Source organism: Giraffa tippelskirchi, chromosome 10 (assembly GCF_054371585.1).
Source record: "Giraffa tippelskirchi isolate mGirTip1 chromosome 10, T2T-mGirTip1v1.2.pri, whole genome shotgun sequence".
NCBI lineage: Eukaryota > Metazoa > Chordata > Mammalia > Artiodactyla > Giraffidae > Giraffa > Giraffa tippelskirchi.
The window spans coordinates 7,247,505-7,270,651 of NC_137284.1; the positions used below are offsets into that span (position 1 = coordinate 7,247,505).

Here is a 23,147-nt window from a genome sequence, read left to right on the forward strand (position 1 = left end):
CAAAGTCGACACTCTGGTTCATTTCTGTCGACAAAATAGAGCTCCAGGCCTGGAAAAGTTTGTTTCAGAAGTCATAGGAGGGCTTCAGTTCAGTTCAGTTCAGTCGCTCAGTCGTGTCCGACTCTCTGCGACCCCACTATCCCATTAATTCTTAATCATTAGAAAATGAAAGGAGAAAAACCAGATGCTCCATCTCAAAAGATGCAGAAAAGACATTAATAAATCCCTATCACTGATTTAAAAAATAAAAACAGAAGCTTCCTCATAATCTACTAACATGATCCCAGTGCATCTAGCAGTGAGCCCGCTGACATCACTGTGGAGGGATAGCGCTCCTCATGCACTTACTTCTCATTTAAGGTTCGCACTCTTTTCTCTCCAAACACTTGTGGTCTCACAGAAGACACTTTCCCTAACCTTAATTCACACACCTTTTGGCCACATCTTAATACAGCAGTCCTATTTTCCCCCCTTCCCCCCTCCTCAACTAACTTTTAAAATATAAATTATTTCAAAAGACAGTATCAAGAAAGTAGAGTTGTAACCCACAGAATGGGAGAAAATATGAAGAAATCATGTATCAGATAAGGGTATAGCTTCAAGAATATATAAAGAACTCACAGCTCAATGATGAGAAGACAAACACCCAATTAAAAAGATAGCAAAGGATCAGTATAGACACTTCCCTTAAAGAAGATACACACATGGCTAACAAACACATTAAAAATGTGCTTGACATTATCAGTCATCACAGAAAGGCAAATCAAAATTACGAGATACCACCGTGTTCACTCAGATAGCTACAACCAAAAAGGTAAGAACAAGTGTTGGCAAGAATGTGGAAAAACGGGAACCCTCATAAATTACTGATGGGAATGTAAAACAGCACAGCTCCACTGAGAAACACTCTGGTTAAAGTTAAACATAGAGTTGTTGTATGAACCAGCAGTTCCACTCCTAGGTATATACCAGAGAACTTGTACCCAAATGTTCACAGAAGCATTACTTCTAATTGCAAAAATAGTGGAACAATTCAAATGTCCAGCTGATGAATGGATAAACAAATATGGTATATCCATACCATGAAATATTACTCAGTCACAAAAAGTATTATTGCATGACATAACATGGATGAACCTTGAAAACACCATGCTAAATAAGACAGACACAAAAGGACAAACATCATATGATTCCACTCATACAAGGTATCAAGAAAAGGAAAATTCACAGAGCCAGAGAGTATAATAAAGGAACCAGGGATGGGGAGGTTGGGGTTGGAAGATGAGAAATTGTAGGGGTAGAGAGCTTCTGTTTGAGATGATGAAAAGTTCTGGAAATGGAACATTAGTGTATGTGAACTAATGTGAACACACAGCACATTCACAACATACTGAACATACTAAAACCCACTTAATCATACACTTTGAAAGCATGAATTTTATGGTACTGTGAATATTTCAGTTAAAAAAGGAAAAATAAATCTAGTTAAAAGGAAACTTTGTATTACCACAAGTGGAAAACAAGGAATTTTCAAGTACATGTTAAAAAACAATACATAAATATTGAAATTTAAAATGTGTATCAGCAGATCACCCCAACTCGTCTTGAGGACCACCAGCAGAACAATCACTCCCTTGAGCAACTTGGTGTGGGCTGCCTGTGCCGCCTCCTCCATTTGCTAATGGGTGGGTCAGAAGGGAACAGGATCACAATGTAATTATAGCCAATGCAAACAAGACAGGAGAGAAGCATGAAAACGGAATAAATCATATGGATAACACAATGATTAAAGATGATGTTAGTTACTTGGAAACCACTTTGAACAGTGCTCACTCCATGGCAGGCCAGCATCAAGCTCAAAGCTTACATTGCTCCATTAGTCCTCATCCCACTTCTTCACAGATAATACAATTATCACTCCCTTCCCCATACAGATGGGAAAACCGACGCAGAGAGATGATCACACAGAAATGAGGCAGGCCCAGAATGAAAGGGTCATCTGACTCAAAAGTCCAGACTTTTAGCCAAGATGCTATATTGAGTCTCAACTGGCTCGAGTATGAAGTTCAATCTGTTTATTTATAAAATACATAAAACCAGTTTTACCATATGCTATCATAGTCAGAAATTTTAATAGAAAATTTATCCAACCACAATCTTCTAGGAACATACTTCATAAACGTGTTTAATTTGAATGAAGTCTAAAATTCCCAAGAGACGTGAAAACCATCCTATCCTGAATTAACAGGGAGGCCAGCTCCTAAATGGGAAGTTTCAGTAACATATATATAAATGCAATTCAACTCCAATAAAATCCAAATACTTGAAAAAAGAATGGCAGGGGCCTGTATTACTTACATTAAAGTAGATATTATAAAGCTAAATATTTAAAATATTGGGTTGGCACAAAGAAAGACATCAGTGGAGCAGACTGAAGAGTTCATAAATAAATTCAAAGTATTTAGCCCATAATTAACAAATTGGTAGAGAGAGCAATTATTTAGTAAAGGTGTGGGAAAATTTGTTAACCATTTTGAAATATCTCAATTAGATTCTTACCTCATACTGTACACCAAAACTTCTAGATGGAGTAAAACGTTAAATGTCAAAAATGAAACCACAAAAGAACCAGAAAAAGGACTTCCCTGGCAGGTCAGTGGTTACGACTCTGCGTTGCCTCTGCAGGGGTCTGGATTTGAACTAAGATCCCATAGGCTGTGCAGCGACACCAAAGTACATAACCCTAATGATAAAATCAGATTTTGTTACAAAATTTAAAACCAACAGCAAGATCCAAGATGTAAACTTAAAAAGCAAATTACAAACTTGAAAAACACTTTGTAGTTATCTACAGTAAATGTCCTCAACGTAAAAAAGGATTCTCAGGAAGCGATGAAAATAAAAGTGAAGCACAAAGCAGATGCAGAGACCAACTAACAAACACAGATCGTGTATACTCAGCCCTACAGAGTCAAAATACACAAATTAAAACACTAAGACACTGCTTAAACTGCCCATCAGCCAAGAAAAAGGGCAGGGACAGGCTGAGGTGTGCTGGCCTTTCAGAAAGGCACTCAGAAACGTGAGACCAAAGCCTTCACACTGGCCGTGCCCACTGAGCCAGTAATGTCACCAGTAAGAAATTCCCTTAAGGAAACAATCAGATTTCTGCACAACGATATCTTCCAAGACAAAGAAAATCATCCTGGTGTATTTCAACAGTAAATGAGAAAAAATCATAATCAGAAAACAGAATTGTGTTTGGTTGAAAAACAAACCCATACACATTACCTCTGAGAGACGCAGGCCACCACTGACCCACAGGTGAAAGAGTAAAATAACTGAAGGGAAGGCCTGGCTGTCTCACCTCCAGTCACCTTCAGTTCGCTCCCAGTATAGACACCGCAAGTCTGGTACAGGAGGGGTGGGCCAACCCGGAGGAAGGGCCGGGCTGGGGAGGATGGACAGTGAGGGGACAAACAGGCCACCGAATCAGACCCCAAATCAACTGCTGTGTCCTAGACAGGACAATGTGTATGTGGATGGTGGCCTTGAGACACTAAATCAACGGTAAATTCTAGTTTGTGTAACCACTCTGATAAGGCAGGAAAGCATGCAAGACATTTTGTAAACAGTCTGGCGTGGACAGGAGAAAAAGGCAATTCAGAGTCAGGCGCTGCTTACCAGGACAGGATTCCCCTTAGACATTTTGGGTACACAGATCATCCTAGCTGACAGGAGTCAGCCACACAGGGACAGACGTTCAGAATGCAAACCCTCCTGCTGAACTCCCTTCCTAGGAGGTGACCTCCTAGAATATGCCCAATTCATTCTTCACGCTGGGTCTGCAGAAAGGTATTGGCATTGTTGGCAGTATGTTTTGGAGCATTTCATCTGTAAAGTCCACTGAACAGGACATTGTCAGTTCAATAGTGACAAGTAACCATTAGGCTCAGCAGAGAAACATGGAAGTGCTGTGATGGGGGTGGTCATGAGGATGGGTGTTGGGGGCTCTCTGGAAGCAGGTTAGGACACCCAGACACACAATAAGAAAATGGCTAAAATAATCATACAAATGTGTGAGAGTAAACATTACAGAGTCATGAAAATATTAAAGTAATTACAGACAGATTAAGATCAGTCCAATGGACCACAGCTTTCCACATCCTATGGACCCAAATTAAGTAACGGGAGTAAATGGGAAAACATGCCTTATCCTTGCACACGATGACAACAGCATGAAGACATCGTACAGAGGAAAAGTAAACGTGAAAGAATCACCGGGAAAATTTGGGGGAGTGAAACAATGAGGTTCAGTTCAGTTCAGTCGCTCAGTCATGTCCGACTCCTTGCAACCCCATGAACTGCAGCACGCCAGCCCTCCCTGTCCATCACCAACTCCCGGAGTTTACCCAAACTCATGTCCATCGAGTCGGTGATGCTATCCAGCCATCTCATCCTCTGTCGTCCCCTTCTCCTACTGCCCCCAATCCTTCCCAGCATCAGGGTCTCTTTACCCTATAATGAAGCACAGAACTACAATATTTAAAACTGGAACTGGAACATGGACAAATAAATGGTGAACAGGTACATAAATCAGTAAGTCATGTAGGGATGATAGGCTGATTATCAGTCACTCATTACGACAAGATCCAGATGGAGCTAAGATTCAAATAAAAATAAAACCTTAAAAGAGCTGGGCAAAACACAAGGTTTAACAAAAAATAATCTTGAGCTGGATTAGTCTTTATGAACTACTCATAAAATCCAGAAGCCATAAAAGAAGACACTCAAAAAAACTTAAATATATTTAAAACTCTTGAACACCAAAAAATCTAGAAGCTTAAAATTTAAAGGTAAATGACAAACAGTATTTGTAGCACAAATGACAAAGGGTTATTAACTTCTCTAATATGTTAAGAGCTCTTCTTTACCAGCTGAGCCACAAGAGAAGCCCTAAGAGCTCTTAAAAATCCCTAAGTACACACCCCAATAGAAATGCAAATCAAAAAACTACAATGAAATAACTGTTTTTACTTTTCACATAGACAAATAACGAAGTTCAAGAACAGTGACGGTAAAGGTAGGTTTAGGGAATGGTCAACCAAAACAGCCTTCCTGGAGTGTAAGTTGATGGCTCCCTCATGTTTGGAAAGGAAGGAACTACCGGCCAGAATCCCCCTCAAAAGAAACGTACCACACAGATGTAGCTGCCATGCACATAAAAACACATAGAAACTGATCCTCAGTATAGACTTACACACAGTAAAAGTTGCTGGAAACAACCTTAGTTGTTCCTCAAAAGGGGAATGAATGCTTCAGACGTGGACCTGCACACAGATACTGAAGTGCCCGAGGCAGACAAGAATTCAGGCCCACAGTGAGCTCCTCAATGCACCGTTACCTGAACCACCCACAGTGCAACACAGGGCCTGGGGTTTACCAGGACCTCACAGCACAATACATACAAGAACTCTCCAGAAAACTCCAGCAACTAACTGGCCACAATAGCAGTCTCTACGGGAAGGGAGGCCAGGGGTTAGAGGGAAAAACATCACGGTAACTCCTATGAGGTTTGGCTTTTAACATGTGCAGGTTTTACTTTGAACATTTTTTACACCTTTAAGTTGAATTAGAGGAGTCTTTGCCCTTAGGGTCATCTCAGGGCAGAGGCAGGGCCTGGATCTGACACACAGACAGCGGGTCACACAGTTGTCACATCAACAGAAGAGTAAGGGGGACAGTGCAGCGATCACCCCAGAAGCTGAGGGGAGAGAACAAGGCTGTGGGGACAGGCCCTGAACTCCTCATGACCCTACGAGGAGAGTGAGAGACAGAGGGATTCACACCTGTGTTCCTGGCATTTGGTGGCCTCTCAGAGGCGAGCGAGCATGTACTTAAACCAGAAAGCAGCCAAGGCAGTGCCGAGAAGACAGACAGGAAGCAGACTGTGCCTCACCTGAACACACCTCTTTCCCCTGAGGATAGAAACGCCTACAGACAGGTGCCAGTCAGGTTTCAACAGACCAAATACATAAGGTAATTTTGCAAATGTCACAACTGCTTTTCTAGAAGGGTTTGTTTTTCAACCTGCTTAGGGGACGAACACTGGAAAAGACTGAGATTTGTTAGGCTGGTCCTTGTTTTGTGCTAAAAAGTCAGACACCATCTTAAGGTAAAATTTGGTATGAACAAGCAGTTTCAACTGAATTCCACAGTACATTAGGAGAAGACCCGCATTATTCTACTTGGGCAGCAGAAACTCTCAACCCTCCTCACAAGACTGTGAGCCCCAGACCTAGACAGCACCAGGGCAGGGAGCTGGGTACAGGGCGTTTGGAGCAGGTGTGCCTGGAGCTCACGCTTCCTGCAGAAATCATGACCTGAGGGCTGGCATAGCACATGCACAAAGAGTATTTATAAGATGCTCACTGCAGCACTGTTTGTATGGCCAGAAAACCCTGGAAATCACCTTAAAACCTCATGAACAGGAAAATGGTTAAAATGACTATACCAACATGTGCAAGATTAAATAAATATTATAGAGTCATGAAAATAATAAAGATGTTGCATAACAGTCATACCACATGTTTGCAATTGAGCAGGTAATAATAGGATCAACTGTTGTATGTCCACGGAGGGGAAATGTCTGAAGGACAATAAATGAAGTTTCTATTAATAACTATTCTCGGGAGAAGAACTACAGAGAAACATCTATCTTCTATGTTTTTTTACATAGTGTTTAAAATTTAAATGCAAAACTAGTGATTTATAAAGGGATTAATATAAATTCTGCCATAAACATACACTCCACAGTCCCATCCATTACTACGGTACATAGTATAGTAACATTAGCCATGAACTTACCTAAATCTTCCAAGTTTTGGTCCCTTTGAGAGTTGCTGCAATGCAGAGACGAGTGGAGAACAAAACCACAGGGTGACATGGCTAGAGTGTTGGCTGGGGACTCAGCAGCCTCATGACATGAATAATTTAAAAAATTATACCTCAAAAAAATTACAAATGATTACATGCCAAGGATTCCGGCACCTCCATCAGCTTCAAGCCCACAAATGTAAACCCACAGATGACAAGAGTCCATTGTACCCATTAAAGTCTCAGTGGGTCACTGTGAATACATGACAGATCAAAGACAGCAACTGGCAGAAACTTCAGAGCTAGATATTCAGACTGTCGAAGAGGATATGGACATGTACACTCACTCTGGCGAGCAAATTTGTACACCCACTCTGGAGAACAGGGCAGAATTGCATATACAATGTCTGACATTTTGGTACCTACTCTGAGAAACATTCATGTGTATGCACATGGGGTGTGTATGACAATGATCACACAGCAACCAAAAGGACTGGAAATAATGATATATGGTATAAAACATATATAGGTTTTTTAATATTAGATGTGGATGAAAATGTATAGAAAAAGGTCTAGCAGGGAACAGCACTCAAGGTGGGGTTGGTTGGGGTGAGAGGGGTTGTATCGGTAGTGACAACCTAGTCAGTCAAGCTTTAACTCTGTATAAGAGAGCATCCACCTACCACTTATCCAGTTACACCGACCAGAATAAAAAACAATGAGAAAAATGGAATCATTAACTATGTCCATATAGTCACACAAGAAACTCCAAAACAACTACACACAAGGTAAAAGATGAATCTTAATATCATTAAATGAGAAAAATTCCAGAAGCTTATATACTTTATCTATAAAAACTACTAAAATGAAAATTATAGTTCATTTAGGTAAGTTTTTTTCTTTTTCTAAAGTTATATGAGAAAAGAATAAGAGAAACTTAGTATTCAGGATCATAACTACTTTGGCTTAGAGGGAGGCAGGAAGGGAAACGACCAGAACCACATAGGTGACAAAAGTTAGTGTCTAAAAGTCCTATTTTATGCACTAGAAGATTCAAAAATGTTTGCCACGGTATTAAAACATCAGGGAACCAAATGAAAGACAGCCACGTTTTATGTCTTGAACCAAAGATTAACCCAGTTCTCTGTGCTCAAGTCCCAACAAAGAGAAGGACTATTCTTGCCTTGAGTATCCTATCTTCCACTTACTAGACTTCATAATGAACACTAAGTCATTAAAATCCAAAGCATTTGATTAGAAACAACAAAAACTAGAGACTAAAAATTTGAGAAGTAGATTCAGGCAGATAATTACAAGAAGCTAATATTGACAGACCTGGAACAAAAGAGCGATGACAGTATTTACTTGAAGTCTGGTAATTCAACTTTATCAGTGTAGTTAGTTTAGATACACCAAGTAGGCTGGATACACAACTCCTTAAATGGAGAAGAGCACTTACTGTAAGGTGTGAGTACATACATTTTTAGCTACTAAAGAAAAAGTAATCAGAAGGAAACCCAACAGTCTTTTATTAGTTGTTATTATTAGTCTTGTTACAGTCTTTAAAATGTCTTTGTATAATACTTTCTAAGCACAACAATAAAAGGAAAAAACGAGAGTAAGTTCGATAATCACTGGCAAAAGCTTCCCTTCCCAACTATACAAGGAATTCATGATCTTCATAAAAATCAATATAGAAATTTTATATGGTAAATGGTCAAAGAAAAAATACAGATGATAAATCAAGTGGTAAAATAGACTAAACAGTAATTACAGAAATACAGGCTAACTACTTAAGTACTTTTTAAATAAAGTAGCAATAAATACTTTATAACATCCAACATGGCAACAGCTTCTTGGACATGACACCAAAAGGATAGGTAACAAAAGTAAAAACAGATAAATTGAATTACATCAAAATTAGAAACTTTTGTGCATCAAAAGACACAATCAACAGTGAAAAGGCAACCTATGGAATGGAAAAACATATTTGCAAACCATGTATCTGATAAGGGGTTAATATCCAGAATATGTAAATAACTCCCATAAATCAACAACAAAAAACAAATAAACCATTTTTTTTTAAATGGGCAAAGGTGAAAAGACATTTCTCCAAAGATACAGAATTGGCCAAACAGCATATGAAAAGATACTCAACACCACTATTAGGGAAGTGTAAATCAAAATCACAATGAAATATCATTTCACACCCATTAAGATGGCTACACGAAAAAAACAAGTGTTGGTGAGGATATGAAACCTTGTAAATTGTCCATAGGAGTATAAAATGGTGCAGCTGCTACAGAAGATAGTATGAAAGTTCTCCCAAATTTAAAAGCACAATATCCTATGAGGCAACAATACCCCTTCTGGGTATAGATCCAAAAGAATTAAAAGCAGTGTCTCAAAAAGGCATTTGTACACCCATGTTCATAACAGAATTATTCACTACTTAAAAGTAGAAGTAACCCAATGTTCAAGGATGAGATGTTCAATAGATAATGTCCAATGGATAAACAAGTTGTGATGTATACATACAATGGAATATTCCTCTAAAAAGGAAAAAAATCTTGACACATGGTACAATATGGATGAACCTAGTGGACATTATGGCTATATAAAATAAGCAAGTCACAAAACATAAATATTGTATGATTCCACTTAATATGAGGTACCCAGAGTTCTCAAACTCATAGAAACAGAGAAGCAGAATGGTGGTTGCCCAGGGTTAGAGAGAAGAGAATGAGTTTAATGGGTACAGAGTTTCAATTTTGCCAAATGAGAAAGTTCTGGAGATTATCTGAATGCTACTGAACTGTACAGTAGAATGGCTAACATGGTGAAATTCATGTTATGTATATTTTACCACTCGTTTTTTAGAATGTAACAATAAATAAAATAGAAAAACCTGATGCTAGCAATTATGAAGGGAAATGGGATATTCTCACAAGAGGAAGTGTAAGGTATCTGGAGAGTATCTGAGAGTCTGTGACAAAAGTTAGAAAATCATGCCAGGCTGTGCCATTCTAGAAAACAGATATGTGTATACATATATATATATTTCTACCAATACATATTTACATATTTTCACAAAACTTAGAGATGCTAATACTAGCACAACTGAAAATAGTTAAAACACTGTTTACAACTTAAGAAACCAGCTCAACGTCTTCTAGCATATGCACAATAGGATAAAGTAATGCAACTGTTCCTTCATGGTATTTTCTTGAGGTCACGAACCCCTTCAGCAAGCTTATGCTTTCCATGGAAAAACACAGTTTCAGAGCACTCACAGGCTTCTAGAAGAGTCCTCCATGGGATTTCTGTGGGAGAATTAATACCCCTGAGAAAAAGCACTTCCAACACATTTGTAGACTCTGCTGATACAGGGAAATCTGCATGGAAACAGATTTAAGTGGAAAACTAGAACAGTCCAAAACATGCACACGGATTACACTATATGAAAGGCCCAGAGAAGGTGGGTAACTAGTGGGAACCAGAAGGAAGAGGCTGGACCTGAGGCTGGTCACGAAGGAGGCGAAGGAATCACCATACGCTCTCAATGAGGAGTGGCCATGTGTCAAATACAGACATCCATTACCCAACCTCACACAGGAGGAAAAAAAAGCCCTGAGAGGCTCAGAAACTGCTCCGTCAGAAAGCAGGAGTGGAACCACATGTCTGCTGCACCTGAACCGCCTCCACCCAGGGGTGCCAGTGGGGCTCAGTTAACACAACAGCCACCTGCCCCTCACATCTTCAGTAAACCGTCCAGTTGTGACAACAAGTCTCCCAGCCGACAGCACTCTCTGCCACTCCATCATCTGGCCACAGGAAAGGTGCAAGCCCAGGGGCTTTGGGTGGGCACCAGGCCTCCCCTTGTGTACACACACACACCCAGCCCCAATTGCTAATAAACTCCAGTTGGACTGAATGTTTAAATGTTAAAAAATGAAACCATACAATTGTCACAAAATAACAGCGATTAATACTTACATACTTTGGGGTTGGGAGAGAGCTAAACATAACTCAAGTACAGAAACCACATGAAGAGTGACTGACTCAGAAAAACTGTTAACTTTTGTATGATTGAAAATCAAATGAAAAGGCAATCTACAAACTGGAAAAATATTTGCATCAAACAGAATGAAGCATTATTAATATGTAAGCGCTTTTACGAAACAATAGAAAAATCAGCGATTTCAAAGTAGAAAGTCACACATGAATGCACATACAACACTGCAGATGCTGAAACACACAGATGTTCAGTGTCACTAGCGGGGCTCACACACAAAAAAAGCTGCCTGGATCCAAAAGGGGAGCAAAGGTTTTTAGTGTGAAACTACCTCGTTTGAGAAAAAGTGAGGACAGCAAGGTTTATCTCAAGATTGAGGATGCTATTTACAAAACCCCTCCCAGGAGGGCAATTTAGCAACATGAACTTAGACATAAGAAGTCTGACAAAGGCATTCATGTGTAGAAATATATTCATGTATCCCAAAGAAATACTATCACATACGATAAAGTTTGAGCTAGAAGGAGGGTCATCACAGCATTGCTAAGAAAAAGTGGAAAATAACTTACATGTCTAAATGAAGATATTTAAATTGATAAAGTCACACAATGAACATTATGTCACCACAAAGATGCCTAAGTGAAAAGAGTTGCACAACAGAATCTACAGTATAATTCCACTTTTGTGTAAAAAGGCATATATCCTATGCATAGGAAAAAATAAACAAACCTCTAGAAGCAAAGATGCTAATAACAATTGTCAATAAGATTACTGAGGATTTTATTTTTATCAGTTTTCTTATTTGTAAACTTTACAATAAACCTCTTTTACAATATGAGAACTAACAGTTATTTAAAATAAAAGAAAAGGATGTTGGTGCAGTGCTGAGGGGCCCTGGAAGGTAGAGCCTTCAGCAGAAGGTGTCCTACTTGGGAGACCAGGGGGTAGACGGGGCTGCCCTCACCCAGATGAAGGTCAAGGCTCCCTTGACACTCCCTAAACACAGCTTTCTTATTTTTGGTTATTTTGCTATCTTCCTCTTGTCATTTCCAGACTGCACCTGTATATTTTTGCACGTTAAAGCATTTAAAACTTACCACAAATATCCAAAGCCTGTCTTGGCATTTCATTTAATATCAGCACTGCACAATAGCAAGTACTGCTCAAGGCCAGAGGTTAACATTAAGTATACAAAGAGGTTAGCCCTGGCATGAGGTTCAAGGAGGCCCTTCATGGCCACAACCAGTAAGGCAAACCAAGGGCAGCCAACAGAGTGAAGTGGGGGTGAGGAACCCCTTCTGTAACACAGGCCATTTCCACAGTTCTCAGGGTGCCCAGCCTGGGCCCACAAAGGAGCCTCAACCAACACTTCTTCTCCTATTTCTTTTTGAAAGAACTTCCAAATTCACCTCTTGCTATTTTTATACCCCATTCCTTTTAGCTGCACCAGATCTCCATTTCCTACCTAAATGCCACAAGCCCACTCACTGAATTTCATTGTCCCATCCACTGCCTCTGAGTGTTCAGAGGAAAGGCTGAATTCAGCTCTATGTATGAGGATGCAAACCGATCAGCAGTGATCACCAACACCATCAACAATACCTATGACCTATCCCACCCGACCTGTGAACAGAGGACGGTTAAAGAACAGGCAGAGGCCAGGAGGGCGTGGGCACAGCCTCCAGCTGCCTGCTCTGCTCCTGTACCATCAGGTCCACTTCACAATCCCTTTCCGATGACAAACATTTACACCCCTGTGGAGAAACCCTTCATCAGCCCACCAGTCGCTAGGTTAACAGTACCCAGAGGCACTCATAGCAACTACCCTTGAGTTTGGTAATCAATCAATAAAACAAAAGAAAAAATAAGTTCTGGAAAAAAAGGCAAGGCAGGTAGAAGAGAACTGAGCAAAAACAAGAAGGGCAAGGTAGGAAAGGAAGCCTAGATTGCTCTGGGGAAATCAAGGAACAGGGTGCTGAGCTGGGGAAAGATCCTTGAACCTGCACAGCAGTGCCCACCCTTGACAGGGTTGAGCCTCGGACAGGCGGGCGCCTAATGCCAGTCTCTGCAGCAAACACGTGAGGGTGGGGGCCGCACCCAGCTGCTCTCCCAGCCCCTCACTGTGGTCACAGCACAGCCTGTCCCTTTCCCCTTCCCACTCCCTTGGACACAAAAGCCTTCTTAGCAGAGGCTGGTGGTGGTTTCTATTTCAAGTTCATCTCCTGTAAAGCAAAACCTTAAGGCCCCAATGAACAGAGCAGCACAGAAATGAGCTCCCAGCACCACTGCTGGGCTCTCCCCACCCAGGACACAGGGTCAGCTCAGTCACAACACACACCCTGGATTCCAAATTGCTTAGCACAGCACTTACGCAACGGAGCCCCAATTTTTTTTTAAATCACTCAAAAAAAGAAAAAATCTAAGTCAAAGTCAAATTCTTTAGTAAAATGTTAAGTATGTAGTTAAACCCAAATCCCAGACACACTTCAGCCTCCCAAAGACCACAAGTATGTCAAACACGTACTACATGTCCTTTCCACTGGCCGCTTAGTCATCAAGAGAGATCCCCTTTTTGACAATACCATTTGGAAATATAATTGGGTAAAATTCCAAGAAGTTAGGAAATACTCCCCCACCTTGACAATGACCTTCATTGGCTTATGGTTTGTCATCAGATTTTGCACAACCATCACACACTCCCAGTGAGCAGAGTCCATTCCCACCTACCAGGTTGCAGGCCATTCAGGACCTACCAGTTCTGTTGAGGTTACCACATTGCACTCAACGACCTCAGTCTGGAGCTCTATTAGCCAATCTAGGCCTAAATCCATAGTATGAAGGTACATTTCACTTCATGATATACAGACAAAATCAGCGTTGAAAAAATATAGCAATACAAACAATTCTAATGAGTTTAGAACTCAAACCTTTATTGGTGCTGTAAAGGGGAAGAAAGTGTTAGTAGTCACATACATGATGCAACAGGACCGGTTCTTACCATACAGAGCAACATAAAAGAACCCTTTCCACCTGTTTTTACAGTTTCAATTTCACAACAGCTTACCGAAACATACTTCCCCATACACGCATGACTAGTACTTTTTAAATTCCAATGACAGTAACTGTATCCCATGCCCAAGTCACAGGTTAAGAATGGAACTATCATGTTAACATATTTGTAAACATTAAAAAGAGAGAACCCAGAAAAATTCTGTGTCATTAAGTATTGCAGGTTTAAAATTCTCAAAACGAAATTCAAAGGGAAAAGGGACAGGATAAAAAGTCACTGGTATTACTTTGGGATTGTTATTTCCCTGAATTTTTACAAACATACCATAATCTAGGAAAGAAACTCCCCACCCCCACCTTTGCTCTTTATTTCCCTACCTGATTTTGGTTAAGTTTCCTCTCTAGTACTCCTTCACTTAACACAAACATTCAAACTGAAGATAGAGTGAACTATTAACTGGAACCTTAGCAAGGATACATAGATTGTTTGCTACCAAATATTACAGTACTTAAGAGTGATCGCGATTAAGTTCTTGTTAGAATGACAATGAAAAGAAAGCTCTTTGGCTATTACTACTCACTCATCACAAAGAAAAGATGAGATGTTTATAAGGCAGGAAGTAACATACAAAATTCCTTTAGAAATCATTGTTTTCACTTTGCTCAAGCTTTCAACTGCAAAATACCAAGTGAACAAAAATGTTCCAAACCCAGAAGAGGGCATCTAAGCATCTTAAGTGCGTACCAAAACCTCAAAATACTTTAAAAAACCCACAATTCGGGTATTGAAAGTCTTTTCTGAAACTGCTCCCTGAACATTGCACACCTTCAGATAAACCACTTAAGGAGCTTGCAAAGCAGTCAAAGATGTTAATCTGCTGATGCAAGTCTCTGACACCAATCTTTCAAGCGACTGATACCCAGGTTTCAGTTGCCTTTTCAGTCTTCCCCTTCTTGTAGCAAAGCAAAACAATTTTGCTTTTTTCCTTCCCCACACTTAACAGTTTAAGCATTATAGCAAGTTTTCAAGTAACAATTTAACTAGCATTAACAATGTACTTAACTAGCACTTTCTTTGCCTTTGAGCTCTATTCCCCAGAGCTCTGCCTACTGATGTTTTCTCCAGAGAATTCCCTTCAACCCACATTCCCTACCACTCCCACCCTGTACAACCCACACCTAATCACAACCTTTTCTTCACCTCACCCTTCCCAGCACCAGTCGGTTTCCCACCCCCCAACCCCTCACCTCAGGGCCCTCCCATTTGAACACTAAGATTTCTCTGAAATCTAATCAAGTAAGATATAAGCTAAAAAGCATATAGAGCAAGATGAACGTAAGATTACTATCGGTACCCCGACTATTCCCTTCTGGTAACAGAAGTGACCAAACTAAACCTGCCATTTCTATCACAATCTGGACATGACCATCTCGCACCCTCCCAGACCCTAGCACAGCACAATGACACCCCCCACCCCACACTTTGCCAGTTGACTTCATTTAAGTCAGTTGGCTTCATTTAAGTATTTGCCTAATGCATTTCAACCTCCAACACTTTCCCAACACACACATTATGTATCACACTAAGAATTCCTCCGACAAAAGCACAGGCAGGTAGGCGGGTAGATGAGGGTCACCGGAATCCATCTGCAAGCTCCATCTACAAGGCATCATCTGTGTTGTAGCATCAGCGTTAAAATGTTCTACAGCTTAAGAGTCTTCTGGAAGCAAGGTTCGTAGCATACTAGTATGACAGGAGACTCAATTTAGAAGATGGCAGCATCTGAAACTTCCAACCCAGGAGACGTGCCTGCTGACATTCACGTGCCCAGAGATCGTTGCTCCCGGATCAAACACTCAAAGCAACACATCTGCTGATGGCCCCGGATCCATCTGCTTTGGCCTTTTAAAGACTGCCCCCTCATAAGCTCATGAAAACCTTAAAGGATGGCCTCCTGAATACAGGGCTTCCTGAGCAAGGCCTGGAAACATGCCACTGGAGAACTTCCTCCTCCTAAGCCTCTGGAAATTCACTCTGCAGACAGCAATTTAGGCGGGCTCTTTCCTCCAGGGTCTCCCCTCCTGCACCGCTACGACTCACACTGGCCAAGGGCTCCATTTCTCCTGGTACCATCAGATCGCCATGATGAACACTACAGTAACAAACCACCGTCTATGAGGCATTTTCGTAGCTTTTAGATGGTATCGTCGCTGCGGGCTCACCCAAGGGTGCATTCAATCCCCACCCTCTCCACTAGCAAGCAACACCACCCCGCCCACCCAGAGTCTCAGCAGGGGCCGCCTCTCCTCTTCAGGATTACCAAGATACCGACTCCGATGGCAACAACTTTCCCGGCTTACCAGATTACCAGAAGCAATGTTTTAAGTGAATGGGTAACCTCGAGAGAGAGTGAAGGGGGGGGGGGCAGAGTGAGCTCACAGAAGAGGTTAGCGCGGAACCTAGAAGAAAAGTCCAAAGGGGAGCACTGCCACCTGGAAAATAAAGCGAGGGTCAATTTTGAACGCCTACAGCCCCCGCCTGCCGGGCACACCAGTAGCCGCTTGGACTGGAACCTTATCTCCTCACTCACTCCCTAGACCACCCTCACACCCAGACCTGGGTTTCACCAGGCTGGGCCTGGCTGGACCCTGTCCCGGGCCGAGCCAGATCTTACATACCACCCTGGGCCAGAGCTGTCAGCCCCGCGAAGCTAAGTGCAGCTTCCACCACACGAGGCCTCATCCCCAGGCGGGCTCACAACCCTTTGTCTGGAAAAAAAAGAGGACTGCTGGCATTGACAAGTTCAAGTTCTGTCCTCCCTGCCCACCTGCACCCCACCGCCTGCCTTCCAGCTCCTTTTCAAAGCATCGACTGACCAATTCCGCCTCCAGCAAGGGAGGCAAGACCCTCAACCTCCTCCACCTCTCCCCGTCTCTGCCTTCCTCCTCCTACACAAACCAGGGCACTGCGGGCCCGCTCAGCCTACGCAGGAGCAGTGCCCACCCAAAGGTCAAGTTCCCCTTCTCCAGCAGACAGCTGCGACAGCCAGGCCTGGGGTGTCATCCTCTCTCTGGGTTACTGCGGGCCCACTCAACACAGCTCTCCCCAGCACAATTTCCCCAAGCTCTAGTCCCCCTGTTAACCTTCCTTCTCTTAGCACCCCAAGTCCCCCAGCCTCATCTAACTCTGCCATCTTTCTCATCTGTCTCCTAAGACCCTAAACTAGCCAACTCCGCCCTCCACAACTACGCCCAGGGTCCCGACCCTCCCTGTCGCTAACTCCTGCCGGACAGGCCACAACTTTTGCTTTTATAGCCCTGGGCCGCATCACTGAGGCACTGCTCAACGGGACGATTCCTCCACTGCCACCGGAAAAAAAGTCCCTCCCCGACCCTGGCCAAGTAGCCGACTCAGGGCGGCTCCCAGTCTCCCGGGTGTCCAGGTCTCGAATTCCCCGATTATCCCCACCCCTCTAAGCAAGTGCTTCCTGAGATCGACGGCAGATCTCAAGGTCACCTTGGAGGGAGGCGGATTCCGACGGGGGTGGGGAGAGAAATCCCCTTTCCAGGAGGTAATGGAGCCGAGGGTGGGGAGGCTCCCCGTTCTTTGAGGGGGGGGGGTGCGGATGGGTAGGGGAAGAGGCGGGTTGGGGTTGCTCTCTGTAAGCGAAGGGAACTGCTGGGGGTCGCCTCAGGTCACCCCGCCCAGCAGAAGCCCGAAAGAAGCGCCGGCAGAGTGTCTGGAAAATTCCAGGCGGCGGCGGCGGAGGGATCTCTGCAGAGGGCGCATCACTCCCTGGCGGCGGGGGTGGGGTGGAGCGGCGGCGCGTGACTCCTCGGGCGTCGGCTGGGCCTCGTGAGCGCCGGTGACGTCAGCGCTGAGGCCTGCGGGTGGGAGCGGGGCGGGGGAGGGGCAGCCCGCGGCCCGCGGCCCGCGGCCCGCGACCCGCCGCCCGCCGGGCTGGAGCCAGGGCTCCGCCTGCGGGGGTCGTGGACCGTGAGCACGTCTGCACTTGGGCGGCTCTTAGAGAACCGCACCGAAGCTGTGCTCAGTGTCTCTGGTTAAGAAACCTTGCTGTGATTTTTAAAAAGTTGATTAAAAAGTTAAGCCCCCATGTTGCTGCTTGGTAGCTTGAGGGGCGTGTGTCATCGCTTTGTTATTCTGTTACCGGGGGCCTGGAGGCTTGAAGTATTTAATCAGAAAAGTTGTGCCTGTTGGGTTAGAGTACTTATTATTCATTCTCTATTAACTGGGAAAAGGTAGGTGTGAGGTAATGAAAAGCAAGACCTTGTTTGTGCAGAAAACAAAATGTGTAATTGCATGGCAACAAGACTAAAAGGATATAGATACTTAACCCTCTTTCCTTTGGGGTTGGGAGCTGAGGAAAAAGATTTGGGGTGCGAGGGGAACTAGTTTGTCCAGGCCACTTTACAACCTGTGATGGGCCTCAGGGAGTCCGCCTGATGATTGTGGGGGCCACTTCCCGGTGACTGCCTACGGGGAGCAGGCCCTCAACGTGGCTCTCCCAAAGTGGAAGCAAAAGCAACCCCGTGAGCTCCTGTCCCCTCCACCGAGGCCTGGCAGCGCCTGCGGGACTGGTGAGCATTTGGAAAGGGTTGCTGGCATCTCCTTTGCCCGTGTAGGGGCCAGAGTAAGGAGAAGTCGCAGCCCCAGACCCCCACGGGGCCTCCTCAGCCCTGGGCCTCTGGCCGCATGGGAAGGAAGGACAGTGGTCAGGAGTAACTAGAACTGAGAAGGGCCTCTTGGACCAACTCCAGCCAGGAAGTCTTCTCCCAGGATAACCACCCACACCCCAAACAAACCCGCCTGTGACAACAGGCTCCCTTGGCAACAAGGGGGAAACTGGGGCAGGAGGTTTTTTCCCTCAGCCTCTGCAAGATGGCATCTGCAGCTGCTAGGCGGGGGCTGGGGCCAGCTGCTGCACCCTTCCTGGTTCTCAGAAAACTGCTGTCACTCGTGTGACCATCGTCCCAGAAGGCTGAGTATGTGACAAGCCCAGGCTTGTTCACAGGGCAGCTCAGCTGCTTTCTCCAGCCAGGGAAAGATTATGGAAGCTCACTTTTCCCCAAGGCCTGGCTCATCTGTCTTGTCCTGACATTTCCAGGGGTGGGTTGGAGAGACTTGACCTGAAAGAACAGTGTGGAAAAAAGGGAATTGCATGTCAGAATGTTCTAGAAAGGCTGAGAGGTGTGTGTAATACCAAGCGAGTACCTTCTCTGCTGAGTCACAGTACCAGGCTGTGGGCTCAGCTCTATATTTATCTACAAGGTGCCTGAGAGGATGCAGTCACTGCTGTGTGTCTGTTGATGTCTCAGCTTGCTGCTTTCTGTGTGTGTTGGTCTCTTAGTCGTGTCCTACTCTTTGTGACCCCGTGGGCTGTAGCCTGCCAGGCTTCTTTGTCCATGGAATTCTCCAGGCGAGAATACTGGAGTGGGTTGCCATGCCCTTCTCCGGGTGTTGCTCTCTACCTGGTCTAATAACCTTTCTTATTCACACGTATTCCCAAATTCCAGAACCAAACTATCTTAGATTTTATTTTTCAGGAGAGCAGGAGTACATGGAAGTAGCAACACAGAAAGCATTAGGATCCTACAAATCTGAGGATTCCAGCACAAAAGGAACTAACGACCTCCTTTGTGCCCTTATATCTGGAGGAGCTCAGCTCCATTTTCAAGGACAAAATGACAGCTGCAGTGGGGCCTGGTGTCAGTTTCTCCTGACCATGGACTTTTCCACAGCTGGTTTTCTTTGGAAATGGGATATATGACGTGTTGGAGCTTAGATGAGGGTAGAAAACCACACAGGGACCTCTTTGTCCTGCCTTAAGGGGTCAAGGCAGTGCTCACAGTAAGGTGGACAAAGGTGGCACTTGGGTTCTGCCTCTTTCTCTGCAAATAAGGCTAAAAATACTTCCATCCTGACAGAGGAGGAGGGGCAAGGCAGCCAGTGTGTCAGCAGATTTCTGTAGATCAAAACAAGCTGTTCCAGGAAACAGCCGTAAACAAGATGACCTTGGATCCCTGGGTGGGGCTGGGTAGTGATGGGTCTGCCACACCCGGGTGGGTGGCTGAAGCCTGCTGCTTCTGGCCAGCCAACTTAGGAGCTCATGGTTGGAGGGGAAAGGAGGTTAGGAAGGACCCCTTGGGCAACCGGTGTTGCCCAGGATTTCAGGGTCAAAGTCCAGGCTCCAAGTCTTTTCTCACAGCCAGGGTCACCTCCCCGACTTGTTCTGCAGCCAGCTCAGCTGGATTGTTAACAAACGTACATACGAGCCGGAGGAAGGACCCAGCAGACAGAAGATGAGGAGTGAGGGACCTCCCTGGTGGTCCAGTGGTTAGAACTCCTCACTTCCACTGCAGGGGGAACGAGTGCCATCTCTGCTCAGGGAACCAAGATCCTGTAAGGGGTGAAGTGTGGCCAAAAAAGGAGGAGAGGGGTGAGAAAGGGGTGGTACTTCAGGTTCAGGATGGGGACAAAGATGGCAGTATTGCTGCAGCCACTAGAGAATGTGCCAGAACCTGGCCCCCTAACCCCCACAGGTCCAGTTCCAGAGCTATGGCCTCCTGGGTCACCTTGGGCTCACCACTCACAAGAGACCCGTGGCTGGGGCCTTTTCTCTCTGAGCCCTGAGTCCCCTGGTTCCAGGGCCTGAGTGAGGAACTGCACAGTCACCGCGTGCTGGCCCAGAGCCTTTCCTGCCCTGGCCCGCAGGAACCACAACCGGGAACTCCCTGCCTGGCCCCCCCTGGCCTCTCCTGCCCTGGCAGGAAACGGGGCCTCAGCCAGGGCTCCAGCCTGCTCCGTACACCCCCTTGCAGCATGACCCTGGCAGGCCCTCATACACTCACAGCACGCCTTCCTGTTCTCACTTCATAATTCTGATGAATGCTGTCCTGCCTGAAAGCGCTTCACCCAGTGGTCGCCTGGCCCAGTCCACACTCAGTTCCTCCTGGCTTCTGCTGGGGTCACCTTCTCATTGATTCCCCACCACCCTACCCCTTCCCTTGTGGCTCAGATGGTAAAGAATCTGCCTGCAGTGCAGAAGACCTGAATTCCATCCCTGGGTGGGGAAGATCCCCTGGAGAAGGGAATGGCAACCCACTCTAGTATTCTTGCCTGGAGAATCCCATGGACAGAGGTACAGTCTATGGGGTAGCAAAGAGTTGGACATGACCGAGCGACTAACACCTTCACCCTACTCTACTCCACCCCACTGGGACTTGAGCTCCTCAAGGGAGGGGTTTCTCTCTGTTTTGTCCTCCACTGGGCGCGGCAGTCTCTGAAATGGCCCTGGCATGGAACAGACCTCCAGGAATGTGCTGACCAAACAATTTGCGTTGGTTGGTTTGGTTTTGTTATTTTGTCACTCAGCATGTAGAATCTTACTTCCCTGACCAGGGATTGAACCTGTGTCCCCTGCAGTGAAAGCACAGAGTCTTAACTACTGGACTGACAGGGAAGTCCCTAACAATTATGTTTTGTAAAGGTCACTTTACAAAAGGAGGAGATGGTTGGATGGCATCACCGACTCAACGGACATGAATTTGAACAAACTCTGGGAGATCGTGAAGGACAGGGAAGCCTGGCAGGCTGCAGACCATGAGGTTGCAAGGAGTCAAGCATGACTTAGCAACTTGAAGAAGGAATTCAAAGGGCCTGGACTCCATCTTAGGCCTGTTCGTGCTGATTATGCTTGGCCACCTGGACTCTGAACTCTGTGCTTAGTGCCTGTGGAAATGACAATAGAAGGATAAGACCCCCTCTGGACAGGTCATAAATTCTTATCTGTAACCTCAGGCTTATTGATTATTGACTGTTTGAACACATAACACATAAATGATGGAGTTAGTGTGATTGTATTTACCTTTCCTTTGTTTATGTAAGTCACAAGGAAGTTGGGTGGTGGGTTCAGACACGTACACATGGGGTATAAAAGATTTTCACAAATGCTGGTCGGGGTCCTTGGCTAAGAGGATACTCTGCCTTGGGCCCGCAGGTGTAATAAACTGCACTTCACTATCTGCATCGTCCTTCTGAGTGAGCTTGTTTCCCGGAACGCGTGGCTATAACAACTGAACAACAAAAGTTCGCTGTCCACTGTGAGGCTCTCAGTAAATATTTGTCCTGTTTCTGGACGGATGGAAGGAAGGAAATGAGTTCCCAGGTCAGCAGCAGGCCCGCAAACTCAATTACAGGTCCAGCTCTGGGGGCCTGTCCAGCCCTGGACTCCCAGGTCTTGAGAGGAGGAGAAAGGAGAGGGGTTGCTCCCTGTGGCTCCCGGCCCAGCAGTTCACGTGAAGGGTGGTCCTGGTTACTGCTGGGCAGCTCCAGCCGGGCCTCCCAGGTGGTACTAGTGGTAACCCGCCTGCTAATGCAGGAGACATAAGAGAGACAGGTTCGATCCCAGGGTCTGGAAGATCCCCGGGAGGCATTGGACACGACTGAAGTGATTCAGCAGGCAAGCGCTTTTTTTATGGCTTCCGTGGTGGCTCAGCTGGTAAAGAATCTGCCTGCAATGTGGGAGACCTGGTTCAATCCCTGGGTTGGGAAGATCACCTGGAGAAGGGAATGGCTACGCACTCCAGTATTCTGGCCATGGACAGAGGAGCCTGGCAGGCTACAGTCCATGGGGTCACAAAGAGTCGGACATGACTGAACGACTTTCACTTTCACTTTTTGGGCGGCTAAGGGAACCAGGGGGGCCTCTCTCGGCCAGTGCTGGTGGGAGGCATTCCAGGGAGAGGGTGCCAGGGGTGGATACTCCCAGACCCTGGTGTATGAGGCAGAGGAGGAGATGGGCCAGCCCACCTGCAGTTCACACTCATTTTTTGGATCCATGTGTGTCAAAAAGTGGGAGGGAAGCAAGGAGGGGATGCTAAGTTAGGAGAGGGCTTCTCACACGTGTGACCCACGCCTCCTCTGGGGAGGTCCCAGGGCATATAGGTTCTGGGTTCCCGAAGCCCTTTCCTGGCCACTGCCAGGCAGCTCCAACCAGGAGCACCCCCCTGTTCCTAAGGCCAGGCCTCGGGCCTCAGGCCGTGCCTCCAGGGAATAACTTTGTCGATGTGTTTCCTGCATCCGGATGTTTGGGACTCCTTGCCACGTAAAGGGCATCAGGCCCTTGGTGCCCCAGCCCGCCTACCCGCCCTCCCCCACCATCCGAGCCTTGCCCACGCTGGCCTCCTGCCTGGAGCTCTCTCTGCCCTTCTCCTGCCAGCTCCTTTA

At 45.3% G+C, this 23,147-nt stretch overlaps 2 long non-coding RNA genes across 2 annotated transcripts; one reads left to right on the forward strand and one right to left on the reverse strand.

Moving 5' to 3' along the window:
* Positions 1-13,800: 13,800 nt before the first annotated feature.
* LOC145522975 (uncharacterized) lies at positions 13,801-17,230 on the reverse strand. The gene is made up of 2 exons (XR_014066281.1): positions 16,905-17,230; positions 13,801-16,669 (listed from the first exon to the last, which is right to left on the reverse strand). It is a non-coding gene; the product is annotated as an uncharacterized LOC145522975 (long non-coding RNA).
* A 56-nt stretch (positions 17,231-17,286) lies between these two features.
* Positions 17,287-21,943, forward strand: LOC145522979 (uncharacterized). Its single transcript, XR_014066285.1, has 2 exons — positions 17,287-17,472; positions 21,409-21,943. It is a non-coding gene; the product is annotated as an uncharacterized LOC145522979 (long non-coding RNA).
* Positions 21,944-23,147: the final 1,204 nt, after the last annotated feature.